The 16,553-nt window shown below is 42.4% G+C and overlaps 1 pseudogene across 1 annotated transcript; it reads left to right on the top strand.

The window, feature by feature from the left end:
* Positions 1-333: 333 nt before the first annotated feature.
* Positions 334-2,812, top strand: LOC113898351 (annotated as a pseudogene). The gene has a single exon (XR_003512620.1). The product of XR_003512620.1 is annotated as a U3 small nucleolar RNA-associated protein 14 homolog A pseudogene (transcript).
* The last annotated feature ends 13,741 nt before the right edge of the window (positions 2,813-16,553 follow it).

The raw sequence follows: 16,553 nt of genomic DNA, 5'->3' as shown, positions 1-16,553 counted from the left end.
TATCAATAATTTCACCAGCATTGCTCTTGTCAGGTTCTCTTTCTATTGTTAAGTCAGTTTTGGTAATTTATGTTTTTCTTCCAGAAAATTGTCTGTTTTGCTGAGATTGCTTAATTTACTTGCTTATAATTATCCATGGTGTACTTTATAATTTTCAAATATTTTCTGTCACTTTTTAATATTTATTTTCTCTAATTGTGCCATTTTTGCCTTTCATTTTTTTAGAACTAAGCTTGAATTTATTAACTTTACTATGTTTCTTTTTTTTATTTCTGATTTTATTCAGATTATGTCTTGCCTTTAAACTTCTGCTCCTGGTCCATGTGAGAGACAGGCTGCTGAGATGAGCGCGAACCAGGTTGCGGAGAACAATCTTCTGGCTTCGAACCAACAGAATGAACTAGAGGATTTGCCAAAAGACTACCCCTTGAGCACCAGTGAAGATGAAGGGGACAAAGATGGAGAAAGAAAGCATCAGAAGCTTCTGGAATCAATCAATTCACTTAATGGAAAGGATAGGCAGAAATTGGCTGAGAGGTCAGAGGCTAGTCTGAAGGTGTCAGAGTTCAGTGTAAGTTCTGAAGAATCAGGAGAAAAGCTGGTCCTTTCAGATCTGCTTGAGCCTGTTAAAACTTCATCCTCATTGGCTGCTGTGAAAAAGCAGCTAAATTGAGTGAAATTGAAGAAGACTGTGGAGTTACCACTTCACAGAGAAGAGATTGAGCGGATCCACAGAGAAGTGGCATTCAATAAAAGCTCCCAAATCCTCTCCAAATGGGATCCTGTTGTTCTGAAGAACTGGCAAGCAGAGCGGCTGGTTTTTCCCCTGAGCAAGCCCCAATCAGCCTTTGCTTCCATCGAACACATGGTCAGTGGCTGGAAGGCAGGAACTACCCTGGAGCAGGAGATTTTAAATCTTCTCCATAAGAACAAGCAGCCCGTGACAGACCCTTTACTGACTCCCATGGAAAAGGCCTCTCTCAAAGCTATGAGCCTGGAAGAGGTAAAGATGCGCCGAGCAGAGCTTCAAAGGACCCGGGCCCTGCAATCCTACTATGAGGCCAGGGCTCAAAGAAAGAAGAGAATCAAAAGCAAAAAGTATCACAGAATTCTGAAGAAAGGAAAGGCCAAGAAGCCTTAAAAGATTTTGAGAAGCTGCAGAAGGTCAATCCTGGTGCAGCACTAGAAGAACTAGAAAAACTTGACAAGGCCAGAATGATGGAGCGAATGAGCCTTAAGCACCAGAACAGTGGGAAATGGGCAAAATCAAAGGCAATTATGGCCAAATATGACCTGGAGGCTCACCAGGCTATACAGGAACAGCTGGCCAGGAACAAAGAGCTGACGCATAAGGTCCAGGCGGCCTCTGAGAGTGAGGAAGAGGAGGAAGGCCAGGAGGAAGAGTAAGAACCTCTTGTCCCTGACATGGTGAATGGGGTGCAGATAAAGGCAAATGGACTGAATCCCTGGATGTTCCGGAATCACTTCATTGATGCCGAAGAGGCTGAGGTCCAGAAAGACCTGGAGGATCCTGCTGAGCCTGAAGCCCAGGAGACTTCTGAAAGTGAGGAAGAAAGGGCAGTGGTGGAGGAAGAAACTCTCTTGAAAGAATTTGAGGAAAGGCGATCACTTAGACAGAAGTCTGAGCTCAACCACATGGCAGAGCCAGTGCACAGACGTGTAACAAAGGATCCTAGCAGCCAGGAGGTACTGTCCGAATTGAGGACACTGTCTCAGAAACTCATCACGGAGAACCATCAGTCAGGGAAGCAAGAACTGAGTTCAGCGAGGACTGCTCAGAGAGAGGAACCTGTCAGGGAGGAAGAGGAGCCCATGTTGCTGCAGAGGCCAAAGAGAGCTCGGACTCTGGACGAGCTGGAGGAGCTGGGCAGAGAAGGGTGTGTTGAAAACAAGGAGCTTCCCAGAACTGCAGTGGAAGGGCTGCAGTTGGAGAAGAATCTAAGTAATCATATTGGTGCCCCCAAGGAGAAGAAAAGGAAGGAGCAAATGATTGATCTCCAGAACCTCCTAACCACAAAATCGCCTTCTGTGAAGTCCTTGGTAGTTCCCATGACTGTACAGGAGTTGGAAGATGAAGAAGAGAGAGATCAAAGGCAGAAAATAAAGGAAGCTTTTGCTGGGGATGATGTCATCAGAGACTTCTTGAAAGAGAAGAGGGAAGCCGTGGAGGCGAGTAAGCCAAAGGACCTGGACCTGACTCTGCCTGGCTGGAGCGAGTGGGGTGGTATGGGCCTGGAGCCCAGCGCCAAGAAGAGACGCCCGTTTCTCATTAAAGCCCCTGAGGGTCCTCTGAGGAAAGACAAGAATCTGCCAAACGTGATTATCAATGAGAAGCGGAACAGCCATGCAGCAGCTCATCAGGGGCAGGTGTTTCCGCATCCATTCACACACCATTAACAATTTGAAAGGACCATCCAGACCCCCATAGGATCTACATGGAACACCCAGAGGGCCTTCCAAAAGCTGACCATGCCCAAGGTTGTCACCAATCCAGGCCATATCATTAAGCCTATCAATGCAGAGGATGTGGGCTGCTGGTCTTCCTCAGGGTCAGACCTCTGTCGTACAGAGGAATCCAAAACAACTCTCTATACGTCACAAAAAACATCTGGAGAATAACTGTGTGGATTGAATTGCTGAAGTAGTGACACCTTGGTGCCGGGAACCAATAGCCCCGACTGTTCCTCCGCTGGCCTGGTTTTACTTGGAGCTGCAAGATGATTCCAAAACAAGCTTAGCACACCATGGGTGTAGTTAAGCCACATTTTAGAAATAAAGGCATTTTTATCTATTTGAAAGAAAAAAAGGATTATATCTTTCTGTTTTCTGAAGCTCCTTGTGTTTTTTTTCCCTAAATTGATAGCTTTATTATATTTTCCCTTTATCTTTAACTTCGTAAATAATAAGAACCCTTGACTATAAATTTGCCTATGAGTAGATCCATAAAGCTTAATATGTTTTATTACCATTTTGTTATAGCTAAATAAGCTTTAATTGTACTACTAGCTGGCCTATTGAAGATCTCAGGAAAAATGCTCTAAATGGGCCTGAGATTTGTGGCTCTGTCGTGCATTCTTTTTCATTTCAATTGCTAGGTCTCATAGGCTAAGACAACTGCTCAGAAGCAAGGTCTACTAAAGTCACTGTGCCTCATCCACAAGTTTGATCTCTTATCTGCTCAGTGAGAGGAGACATGCTCCTGCCTTCAGAGTATCTGCTTGAAACCACCTTAAATTTATTTAATAGCCATTAATAAGTAAATTATTATGTGTGTGCTAAGTCATTTCAGTTATGTCTAACTCTTTGTAACCCACCAGGCTCCTCTGTCCATGGGATTCTCCAGGCAAGAATACTGGAGTGGGTTGCCACGCGCTCCTGTAAGGGGATCTTCCTGACCCAGGGAGCGAATCTAAGTCTCTTAAGTCTCCTGCACTGGCAGTTAGGTTCTTTACCACTAATGCCACCTGGGAAGCCCAAATTACTATATACCAACATCATTTCCCACTCCAGTATTCCTGCTTGGAAAATCCTAAGGACAGAGGAACCTGGCGGGCTACTATCCATGGGGTCACAAGAGTAGGACATGACTTAGTGACTAAACCAAGCATCATTTTGGGGGGCTTCCCTGGTGGCTCAGATAGTAAAGAATCTGCCTGCAATGCAGAAGACCTGGGTTCGATTCCTGAGTTGGGAAGATCCCTTGGAGAAGGGAATGACAACCCATTCCAGTATTCTTGCCTGGGGAATTCCATGGATAGAGGAGCCTGGCAGGTTACAGTCCATGGGTTGAAAAGAGTCGAACAAAACTAAATGACTAAGCACAGCACACAAGGATCATTTTGGGCTTCCCAGTTGGCGGTAGTGTAAAGAACCTGCCTGCCAAGGCAGTATACCCAAGAGACACTAGTTTGATCCCTGGGTAGGGATGATCCTCTGGAGGAGGGAATGGCAACCCATTCCAGTATTCTTGCCTGGAGAATCCCATGGACAAAGAATCCTGGCAATCTATAGTCCATGGGGTTGTAAAGAGTCGGACATGACTGATATGCCTTAGCACCTGCATGACAAGCATCATTTTAAGCATTTTGTGAATATTAGTCCAATTAATCTCAAATGAACCTTGTGCAATAGGTATTAATCATCCCCTTCACAGATGGGGAAACTAAGGCACAGGGAGGCTAGTGAGAGCCAGGACTTGACCCCAGTAGGTCTGGCTCCAGATGCTGTAGTCTGAACCGCTAGGTTAAAGTATTCTTCTCTTGAAGTTCTGCCCGCTTGTTCCTGCCATACAAATACCTCTGTAAGTAAGTTAGAGAAAAACGTCTCCCTCTGTATTCAATTTAAGATTTTTAAAAATGTTATAACTCCATGTCACTATAGACTACAATATCTGTTAGCTTGTAGATACAGTCAGAGGACTGAGGGAAAAAGTTTTCTCTCCTCAGAGGAGTCAGAACACACCTGTCTTACTCTACTCCTCACTAGAATTGCCTCCAGATCATGTCCCCTCAGTGTGCTTGCCTGGAGAAGCCCATGAACGGGGGAGCCTGGTGGGCTGCCTCTATGGGGTCGCACAGAGTTGGACACAACTGAAGCGACTTAGCAGCAGCAGCATGTCCCTCCGAGCCTTAGCTGAAGCTACAGGCAAAAACCTCTCTGTATTGGTGCCCACAGTCAAATCAGTCTGAATGGCTTCTGAGTCCAGAATGTTCAGATCATCAGAGTATCCCACCGCTGACAGAGGGTTGAAAGCATATGATAGACAATACTGGGAAAGACCTTGGTGTTACGGCCGGGAGATTAAAGGTGAGGAAACACGGACTGGTCTGTAATTCTGGGTACAGTATTCTGTAGTTTCTGTCTCAAATCTATGAAAAGAACCAAAGCAAGTTGCAGTCCAGGAGAACAAGTGGCCCCAAGTTTGGAGACTGGATTGGGAAAGCTGAAGGCACTCAGAATAAACACTGGAAACACCTCTTCCACTTTGCGCAGGGTGTGACTATGAGCAGTCATACCTGGAGACTCAGTGCCTACGGCTCAGAGAGTCAACCTCATGTACTGTTTTTGAGATTTATGTTTACAAGCTGTTTGTTTTCTCTGACCAAGAGAAGAATATCTCTCCTGTCTTTTCATTGTTCTTCAGATTCAGCTACTCTGAAGGAAATAGTTTATTTCAAAACGTTGTTTCCTAGCAACACTCCCAAGTAAATTTTATGTATATCTTCTAGTGTATTTTACTTCAGACCACGGCAAATATAGCCTTTTAATTCTATAGTAATAAACATATAGAAAATTACGTTTATTTATACAGATTGATTTCCTCCTTGACCCAATTGTTTTCCAGAAGATGGTTCTATTTTTCCCTTTGGTGAATGAAGTTTTCATTTAAGCATATCATTATTTAGTTTTTAGTATGTTGTGGTCAGAGAGTATGTTCTATTTTCCTCTGTGTGTTTCCATAACATATCTTTTGTTTTTAGTGTCAGTATTTGATTCAACAAACAGACAGCTTTTTAATGAATAGGGCAGTGATCAGGATATCACCCAGACTCAATGGCCATATTTGACACAACGTATATTCAGTTTCCTATTCAGCTAGTGAACTTCTGCATCCATTGTGGAACTAATATGAGCACACAGCTCAGATTTAGACCACAGTGTCTTTTCTGTTCCAGAAACAGTTTCAGTTTTCAGCAGGTCATTTGTTTAATCTCAGGGTTTACTTCACAATGATGTCACCTAGTTATACATCAGCTGTAACATGTGGAAGCTCGTAATTCGTAAGAAAAGCATCACATATTAATTGCAATTATGTCACAATTCTTTGTGTCTTTTTTTTGGAACTATAATTCAGTCACAGAGGACCATTATCCAATTCAGCCTTTCAACCATTTCAATTGCTTCCTTTGGTTCCTCATGACATCTAATTTCTGAACGAGTGTTCTATTATAATGAGTTCGGATGAGTAAATTTTCATCCTATGATTCTTCTGGCTCAGGATGAGGACTAACATGATTTCAGAAACACTTCAGTGCCATTACCCTAGAAGGTTCCTCTGTCTGTGGAACTCTCCAGGCAAGAATTCTGGAGTGGATTGCCATTCCCTTCTCCAGGGGATCTTCCCGACCCAGGGATCAAATCCAGGTGTCCTGCATTGCAGGCAGATTCTTTACTGTCTTAACCACCAGGGAAGCCCTCTCAACCTTCAGCTGCCATTAAGATCATTGAGAAGACTTGTTAAAACAGTTACTGTTAGCCTCCATTTCCAGAATTTCTGGACTGGCAGATCAGGATTAGTCCCAAGAATTTGTATTTCTAACAAATTCCCAAGCAATTTTGATCCTGTTGTTCCCAGTCTGCACTTTGAAAGCACCATTCTAGAACTGCGTAAACAACACGCAGAACCTTTGTTCCAATATAACATGAAGGGATATTGTTCAGCTTGACAAGTCCTGAATGGTCTCAAACCACTGGTATTGACTGTAAATCTGAAAAAAAAGTCTTTTCTTTTCCAATAACAAGAGCTGCTCAGAATCCATCTTCTTGGCTTTCTGGCTGGCTTAGTCCTAATCTGGGGGTTATTATTCTCAGGCTTGGAAGCACGATCATGTACAGCCAGAGTTTTGGCATGCTTTATTCCTGTGACAGGTATCATTTGAAATACACAGACTCATGCTCTGTCAAGCACCTGAAAAGAACTTTTCTATACTTTGATCTGTTTTCTTGCTTACAATAGTGAGATAGACAAAAGGAAGGCGGAAATGGTGCAGTAAAGATGGTGCTCCTAGAAGCCAGACAGAACAAGTACATTTAGGGCTGTCCAGGTGTTTGTGGGATTCCTCTGAATCTCTATTGCCTCTACGTGTGATTTTTTTTTTAATGCTCAGATTATATATTTTTTTCTCTCTTGTAGAGAATTAAGATTCTTTTGGGGGTCTTTTTGCTTCGTTACATGCCAATCACAACATTTCTTAAACTTCAAGAGTTAGGAAGGGTTCTCCATAGTCATCAATTCTATGTCCTCAAGAGGAGAGACTTTCAGTTTAGCTCATTGAGACCCTCATTAAACATCCTTAGAAACAGATCTTCCAGTCATTGTAGGTAGCCTGTTTTAGTGTTCATTTATCTTTATATTGATAATGTTCTTTTCCTTATTTTGTACAAATCCTTAAAATATAAACCTATTTTTTTTCTTCTGGTTTCACTTTTCCATAGGGATGGAGATCAGGTTAGTTGTCTGCTTGTCGTAACAGAAACACCAATTAAATTACATTTTTTAAGGCAAAACAGATTAGGATTCTTCAATTATCAAATGAATCTAGCTCTTAATCCTGCTAATGCTATTTTAAAAGTCTCATCATCTCCTTAAATATTTTTGAGTTGGAAAAACCTTTTGTAAATAATAACACGTTCTCTTACTTGCTGCGTGTTAGGCAGTGTTCTCAGCCCTCCACATGTCATTGTATGCTTTACCAAATTAGTAGATGTATATTATTGAAAGATCATGGGTTTCTAAAAAATTATTTTGCATGAAGATACAGACATTTCTGAAACAAATGGGAATAGTTTTTCCTGGTCATTATTTATTGTTTTCCTATCTTGTAAGGATTCTCTAAAAATTTATTTCTGTTTGCGTCAATTGTTTTAATGTTCTAGTGTTTTTCAACTGTCAGTATTAGTAGCTTTGATGAATACTGAAATTATATTCAGGGAAGCTCAATATGCTAATTAAAAGATGCTGATCAGGGGATGTTAAATTTCTTTTAGGATCTCAGTTAAATATAACACAAAGATTTCTGACAGAAAAGAGATGGATGATAACAAATATAGAAGCAGGTGGCAGAAACTGTTTGAAAAGATTGCTAGATGTCATTCTGGAAGATTAAGCAAAATAATACTCTCCTGAACAGAAAAGTTTAACCCTTGATAATGATTGGAAATCTTTGTGTCTAACTTAAGAGTTTGCTCATTCGATCATACAAGCAATAAATGTGAGCAGTCCTTTACTATGCATGTGGCTCTGTGCTGAGTTTGGGCTACAGAGAACACATCTTGGTTCTTGTCCTTGAGGGAGAAGGTCCCAAAGGGCAGAGGGAATAGACAACTCTCACCTCACCTCTGGATTTCCTGCTCAGAGACGAATGGCAGACTCTCCGTATACTTGTGGCTGATTCATGCTGTTGTATGGCAGAAACCAACACAATATTGTAAAGCAATTATCCTCCAATTAAAAAAAAAACCTGGAGAAGGGCATTTTTACTTGGGGGTGAGGATTAATGACTGTTGTGTAACCCAGAAGTTCTGTCAGTTCCTTAGAAGAGTCAGAAAAGGTCCCTCTCTCCCCCAATCTGAAGTGGGTCCTGGTTTGAGAGCTTGAGTGACCCAGTCCTAAGGGTAGAGGCAGAATGTGATCCTGTGCAAATAAGGTTGATGGCTCATTGCTGCTTTCTCTTAATAAAATCTCTTTCTACAGCCTTTTGCTCCTGTGTTTGGTAGGATTACTCTGAAGGATAGAATTTATCAGGTTGGGCAGCAGCCTCATCTTTTCCTCACATAAAGCAACTTGAGGTCTTCTGCTGCAGACAGCTCTGGTAATATGATCATGTAAATATCCAGTAAATCACCATAGTGCTTTCAGTGATGTCACAGTTAATTTTGAGTAGACATTCCATTGATGAACTTCATTGTACTATATAGCACAACATAACACAGCATACCATCCCTGTTAAATCCTTGTCAATAAATGATAAGATTAGAAGGAAAACACCCTTTATTTTCTCAGTAATATCAATGTATAAGATTTAAGCATATCAGCATCGTTAAGTGTCAGGCATAATATATTTCAGGTCTCCCTCTCTCTTCCTGCAATTCTCTTTTGACCACACTTGAATGCTATTATAGAATTAGGAGCAGCCACCTACTATGTGGGTGGCTCAGTCAGTAAAGAACCTGCCTGCAATGCAGGAAACCCAGGTTTGATCCCTGGGTTGGCAAGATCCCCCAGAGAAGGGAATGGAAACCCATTCTAGTACTCTTGCCTGAAGAATTCCATGGACAGAGGAGCCTGGGGGGCTACAGTCCATGGGGTCGCAAAGAGTTGGACATGACTGAGCGGTGTGCTTCTTCCATGTGCTCTAATATAGTACTGCCAATATTCCAGGAAACTTTGTCAACATAGCTAATATTATGTCTTTTTTACACTGAAATCAGAGAAGTCTGTTGAAGAGTCAGAGGTGGGATTCAGACCCAGGACTGACAGGTGCCAGAGCTGGCTCCCCTGGGTGCACAGTTCCTCTGGAGAAATGTTTTCTGTGCATGTTTACAACACTTCTAATTAAGTCATTGCAAACCATTTTTGACAACTTATGGGATTTCAGAAATGGTTGTGAGAATCAAAAGAGTAATTTTATCAGAAAATAAATCACTTGGAAGGGAGAACAATATTATTCAAAGTGATAATATTTTCCAAGTATTGAGATAGGCTTCCCAGGTGGTACTAGTGGTAAAGAACCTGCCTGCCAGTGCAGAAGACATAAGAGATGCAGGTTTGATTCCTAGGTCAGGAAGATTCCCCTGGAGGAGGGTATGGCAACCCACTCCAGTATTCTTGCCTGGAGAATCCCATTGACAGAGGAGCCTGGAGGGCTTCAGTCTGGAGGGTCACAAAGAGTCAGACATGACTGAACCGACTTAGCACACATGCATTTAAGATATAAATAACATTACTCCTGTGTGGCTGTATTTAAGATAGGGTTAGCATTTCAGTAGTGCCAGGAATCAAATTTGACACTCATTTTGGAACCAAAGTATATATGATTCAGCTGCCTTGCCCAAACAGACAAGAATGACAAGATTTCATATCCAGCCTGAAGACCGCTGGCCTACTCTCAGTAAAGGTTTGTCCAGGATGCATGGTCTGGAAGATGTAACCTCGTCCCTGTTAGGCAGGCTCCACAGTTCATAATGTCTCTCAATTCCAAGTGCAGCTCAGTTTTGGTGGGTAGATCCTCCTATGTTGAGTCAGAGGGGTCAGGAAGTCATTTGGAATATCTGGTTCCAAGTCCCTGCTGCTGTTACTAAGCATAGATGCAGGTACAGTGAGGTTGCAGTGTGGGAGCTGGCCTCAATGCCTGCATGGTGGTGGATGTGGTGAGTGGGATGGTTACCCAAGCATGACTCTCCTGGGGACTCCAAATAAGCATCATGGTCCCCTGTGCTCCACCTTATTTCCACCAGGGGGTTCCCAGGACCAAGAGTCAGCTGAGCCCAGAAACAGCATGTCCACATCTTTTTTTTTTTTTTTTTCAATTAATTTATTTGGCAGTGCCGAGTCACAGTTGTGGCATAAGGGATTTTTGATCTTCCTTGCAGCATGCAGGATCTTCAACTGTGGCATGTGGGATCTTGTTCCCTGACCAGGGTTCGAACCTGGAGCCACTGCATTGGGAGCTCAGAATCTTAGCCACCAGAAAAGTCCTCCATTCCCACATCTTTATAAACCTATCTTTTTGTATTTTTACGTGGGCCAGCCTCTCTGCCCTAGCTTCACTGATTAATACTCCTAAGATAAGGACATCTGGGGAGTCAAATCACTGCTCTTCAGTTGCACAAATGATTTGGTGGTGGTAACCCTTGAAATAGGACCGTTCTTTTTTTTTTTTTTTCAAGGAAGAAAGCCAACATCATAAGGGCTAATAGAACAAGTGTCTGAAGATGTTTTGTCTTGTAATATGTGTGCATCACACAAGGTGGCAGAATAAGCATGCGGCGATCTTCCAGCTCAAGGCGGGAAGCTGCATTGGTTGCAAAGCAGTATCCCTTCTCCAGCCCCTACCTTTGTAGGCTCAGCTGCAGCTGTCCTTGTGTCTGTGTGTGCTCACACGTTTGTGTTTGAGGAGAGCATGGCACAGAGCTTAAGAACTTGCCAGCACTCAAATCCCTTGTTTTCTGTGAGAAACTGATTAGACCTCATCGGTTTCTTGAAAATCAGCACGAATACTGGCTCCCATTTATATGCCTTCTTTTTGATTGAAAACACAAGCTTACTCTCCGTCAGCATCCTAGTTTAACTCAAGGGTGTTGTAAGAACTCAGCCGTAAGACAGTTTTATAACCTTTGATATCAAAATTTAACTTTTTTCTTCTTCATGTAGGATGTGGCTATGACGTTAAATATTTATTAAATATTTGTCAAGCTTATTAACTCAGTTTGTTTTTCTCCATAAGGAGAATTAAAAGTCCCTGGATTTATTTTTAAATTTAATTGAATGGTTAATACTTAATTTTAATCATTATTAATTTAATTTTTAAAGTCATTATTTTTATGGCTGAATAAAATATTTTACCACACTCAGGCTTGTGAACAAGGCAATTAGCAAACAACTACATAAGACTGTCACACCATGCATCAGAAATACTACAGAACAAATTTATTTGTGCTATTGACCTATTCAGTACAGAGAAATGGGACATCTCTCTGAGTCATAGGGAAAACATTTGATGGCTAGAATAAAAAATGGAAGCTATGCATATGCCTCATTTCTTGTATGAAATTACATCTTAGCCTCAGAAATTTTAACAGATACAATTTATTTGTCCAAGTTCTTTATAAAAAAATATTTATTTATTTGTCTGTGTTGGGTCTTAGTTTCAGCACACAGCCTCTTTGCTGCCCTGCAGCATGTGGGATCTTATTTCCTGGACCAGGGATCGAACTCACATCCCCTGCATTCCAAGGCAGATTCTGAACTGGACCACCAGGGAAGTCCTTCCTAAGTTCTTTAGAAAATATTAAGGTGGACTTTGGGAGGGTAAAATGCTTTTTCTCAACAAAGTGGTCAGGGAATTTAAGAAACTGCGTCACCTGGGAGACAGGTGACCATGATTGCACATCTTTGGTCACCTCTTTCGTCTTCTCTTCCCCTAGGATTACCTTTCCAAGGGTTTTCAATACTTCTGGGAAGAGCTATTGATTCCTGCATCTATGTCTCTCCTCTCCCTCAGCCTAATTATCATCCTAATTTCTAGGCCATTTCTACTTGGCTGCCTCATATCATTTCCTCCTTGATCTAACACCTACCAGCACTGTGCTGGAGCTAACTCACTCGGTCTGCGAGAGTTGATTTTGCACATTTTTGCCCAATCTCAAGGTTAGTGATGTCAGATTGCTAGCCTGGAATTGGCCATGGTATTAATATATGTACACCACAGAAATCAGCAAACACTACTAACGATCAAGGCTTTCCTCTTCTCCCCCTGAGCCAGTTCACCTGCACATCACACCATGGATTCAAACAAACAACGCCAACCCCAAGTTGATTCTGTCTTCCCACCCCCAGCCACCGGAATTTGTTGCTGAAGGCACATTGTTTGAATGCGGTAACTTCCATCAACAGGGAAATAAATAGACTTATTTACAGAGCGGATGACATCTCGTCCGTGTTCAGGAATGACAGATGACTGTGTCACACAGCTGGTGTGTCACTCGAACCATTGTGCACGCAGCGGCTGGGCAGAGATTTATATGGGAAGTGTCTCCACCTCTAGGCCATGCCAAAAATGAACTGCAAATGATCTAAATACCACACCGAGTTTAGTGAAATGTCTAGCACTTCTTTAATTTACTGGCTACTCCTGGAGAGCCTGGTACTGTAGAATTACAGTGCTACAAATTGGATTTTTGAGAGGCCTTGCAATCTACTTTATTGTAAGGGCTCTTGTCACCCTGGAAAGATGTCCCAACTTCCTGCACTAAATTTGCATATTATCACCAGGGACTCAAACAATCTGGCAGAATTTAGTGTTCAAGTGTTTAAAAATCCAGAGCATTCTTTAGTGTGCAATTCAAAGCCCTCTATGATATTTTCCCAGCCTACTTCCCAATCTGTTGGTCTCTGTGGTTTCCTGACACCCTGTACCTTCTGCCTGAAGTTCTCTTTATCTTCTTTCAATTTATTCAGACTTTATTGTGTTTCAAATCTCATGTAAGATTTCATTCCCTCCTTAAAGTTTTTCCTCATCTCCCAACTTGGAAATAAGTATGTTCTCCTCATGACACCTACATGATACAACTGTGAGGTTACTTATTAATTTTAACTTTGCATTTGCACACGTGCTTCATCTTCCCTGTTAGATTTGACAATAGAAGCCACGTATGCCAGTTATTAAATGATGGACACACTCAGCTCGAGATGCACCCTCCTCACTCTGCTCCAATGACATACCTCCTCCTGTTAGGCTCTGTCATTAAGGACACCAGGAGAGAGACCGGAAGGGACCTTCTCCTTCCTGTTTGCCTGATGTTCCTGAAAGCCATGTCTCAGGGATGGCCCACCACCTCATCAGCAGCACTTGGGTCCAGCCTCTGGAGCCCACCTCCTGGCGTCTCTCAGAGGCACTGGCAGCAACTGTGCCAGCTCTCATCTCAGGCATCGCAACCCCAGCTCTTTGAGGGGCAGATAACCAGGCCCAGCTTGAGGGGTGCCTCCTCCAACTTCTAAGTTTTTCCTGTGTTTCCCCAGCCTGAGATGCATATTACTTCCAGTAATTAATAAGCCTGTGTTACCTCATTCTTCCCTCTGAAAGGTCTTTTCAGTCCTCCAACACTGGAGTCACCAATTTCCTGTGATAGATACCCTGCTGAAATACCCCATGTGGTTTCTGTGCTCTTGACTGGACCCTGACACATGGACGAATCTGTTGCTTTTCTTCTTGGACCAGTCACCCAACCCAATGCCTAAGAGTATGGTTTGCATACAGTAATTGCTTAGGAAATATTTGTTGAATGGATGAGCAAAAATTTATTAAAAGAACCTGCTGCACTTCATTATTCTGCCTTCTCACCTCCATTTCATGACTACTATGTTCGAATAGGAGTTTCTGTTAATGTTCACAGGCAATTTTGGTGGGTCAGGGAACATTTCCTTGGGGTTTACAGGATGACTTAAAATGCCTGACTTGCCACCATGCTTTATAAGCAGTGGAAAACAGCATCAGCCTTGTGCAGTGCCCCTCTGTGTTGGCCATCCATCTACTACAGACTCTGGAGAGCTGTCCATACTGAGAAAAATACAGCTTTTTTCTTGGGTATAGGTAACCAACACAGAAATGATTTATGACATGAACATCAAGAAGGGGAATCCCCTAGCCACTCTTTTGCTCCCTTCTGAAACTTGGGAAGGATGTGTTTGAGAATATGATTGAAGGTCAGATTGTGGAGAAAACACCTATTCACAATCATGTGAATAATTGTCCCTTGAACCAGAGTAAAACTTGCAGAGGGCTTTCACTCAGTGGAAAGAATTCCACCTGTCAGCGCGAGAGACAGCGGCGACATGGCTTCAATTCCTGGCTTGGGAAGATCCCCTGGAGGAGGAAATGGCAACCCACTCCAGTATTCTCACCAGGAAAATCCCATGGACAGAGGAGACTGGTGGGCTAAAGTCCATGGTGTTGCAAAGAGTTGGATACAACTGAGCAGCTGAGTGACTGAGCACACACACATACACACACATGAATCTTGCAGAAGACTGAGGCATTGTCAGTTACAGTAGAAGAAGATCAAAAGAGTGCTGGGGGGAATGTAGAAACTGACCAACTGGATAATCACCAAGAATGTGATTTCTAGACCCCCAATATGAGAAATGCTCAAGTCTGGCATGAGGTGCACACTGCGGAATCTATTAAAGTGAGTCCTCCCTTCTCACTTTATGTTTACATCAACCTAAACAACTGAGCTCATTAAAGTGCCTTTGAGACAACTCCTCAAGTATAGGTGCAAAATGGGTAGTCATTGCAATGGTTGTAGTGTGACTGTTTTCACTGAGTCTTCTACTGATTTTGATCATCGTTCACATACAAACAAAGTCAACACTCCAGTGGACAAGTGAAGTTTCATTAAACCAGTAAAGGGAGATAATATATACTCCATGACACCATGACCCTAGGCTAATTCATTTGGGAATCATCTGAAAATAATTTATCACCAAAAATGTAAGGCCTTTCCAAAAATGCTTTGCTGAATACATAGATAAATAGCTTAGAGGTACGTAAGTTGTAGTGCAGCAGTACTGAAAAATTTCCTAAGTCTTTGTAATTGAATCGTGAACACCTATATTACAGATCTTAGACTTGGATCATTTTTATAAGAAAGACAATACCAAGAAACTTTAAAAATATAAGTTTTGGCTCTCTAAAAGGGATAGAGAAAATGTATTTTGAATTGCAATGATCAGGTAATTTGGGGTATGGATAGGACATAGATTATGGCTGTCTGTACATTGGGGTAGCATGAGATAGCATAACAGCCACAGGCTTTGCCTCAATAGAACTGAATTCAGTCTGACCTCTTCTTCTATCAGATCTCAGTTTCTTCTATAACTTGGGGATGGTGGTATCTCCCCCATAGGTCACAGTGAAGATAAGATGCTATTATCTTCATGAAAGCTCCTGGTAGATTCTCATCACTGCTGGCTGTGTTGGAAGGCACAGTAGAGTCTAGGTGGGACATCCTAGTGGGCTGCATGGTGGTACCCAGGTCTCTGGCTGGACTAAAGGGATGAGGGACAGATGGTGCCCACCATGAGAGGAGGTCACTTTAATACTCTCTTTCTTACCTCTGAAGTCTGTGATTTGGTGAGAAGACCACTGGGCCCAGAATGAGGAGCAGGGATGGTAGATGTAGGGATGTGGGCTCGGAGAAAACGAAACATGGGGAGCGTGTGAGTCACCGAATCATTTCCTGCACATTAAAGCCCCTCGTGTAATATCTCAGATCCACTGCTGTTGTCTCCCTGCCACACCCCAGCATCTCCATACCTTTCTTTTTTTCTCTTAGGTCATAAGTGCCAAAAAGCTACACCTTGTATCTGAGCAGCTTTTCTGTGACAGAGTTGTCAACCTACAATCCCCACTCTTCCATGCGGTTCAAGTGCTAATTTATTATAGCTGTTTTCCTCCTGCCAGACTGTATACTATTTCTTCTCACTGCTGTAAGTTTTCTTGCCTAAGGTAGAATATCTCCTTTCTTCAAATTTGCTATTTCTAATTGACTATGAGGTTGGACATCTGATTCCCCACTGTAGAGAATACACAAAAATAAGCATAAATGGGTGACGATGAAATCCTAGGTGACTTTACCGTGGGTCACATGCCTCAGCTTTAGTGCCTGGAATTCACACCATGTTTTGACAGTGAGAGACCTCTTTACGTTCTCCCCAGTTCATAGTTGTTTTCTGGAAAGGTAACATTACTTATTCTAGAGTTCTAGATGAAATATTATTGTATTGTCCTTAATCCTCTTCTGGGAGTACAGGGACAAAATTCTCTTAGCTGGGCACCTGCCTTTAAGTGTCGAGAAGTAACATTCTGTGGTGCCTCGCTTTTCAAGGCTGCCAGGGTTGATAAGAGGCATTCAGAGAGCTTGGTGCCCACACTAACTTATCTAGCTTCCTTGGCGATTGCTTGTGGATGAATAAGCAAGTCAAGTCCTCGCAAAGAAAGGGCAGGAGGAAGGTTAACAAATGTATTTTTGAG

This window comes from Bos indicus x Bos taurus, chromosome 9, assembly GCF_003369695.1.
Source record: "Bos indicus x Bos taurus breed Angus x Brahman F1 hybrid chromosome 9, Bos_hybrid_MaternalHap_v2.0, whole genome shotgun sequence".
Classification (NCBI taxonomy): Eukaryota; Metazoa; Chordata; class Mammalia; order Artiodactyla; family Bovidae; genus Bos; species Bos indicus x Bos taurus.
The sequence above is the reverse complement of the archived record's forward strand: the minus strand, read 5'-3'. Positions and strand labels throughout refer to the sequence as shown.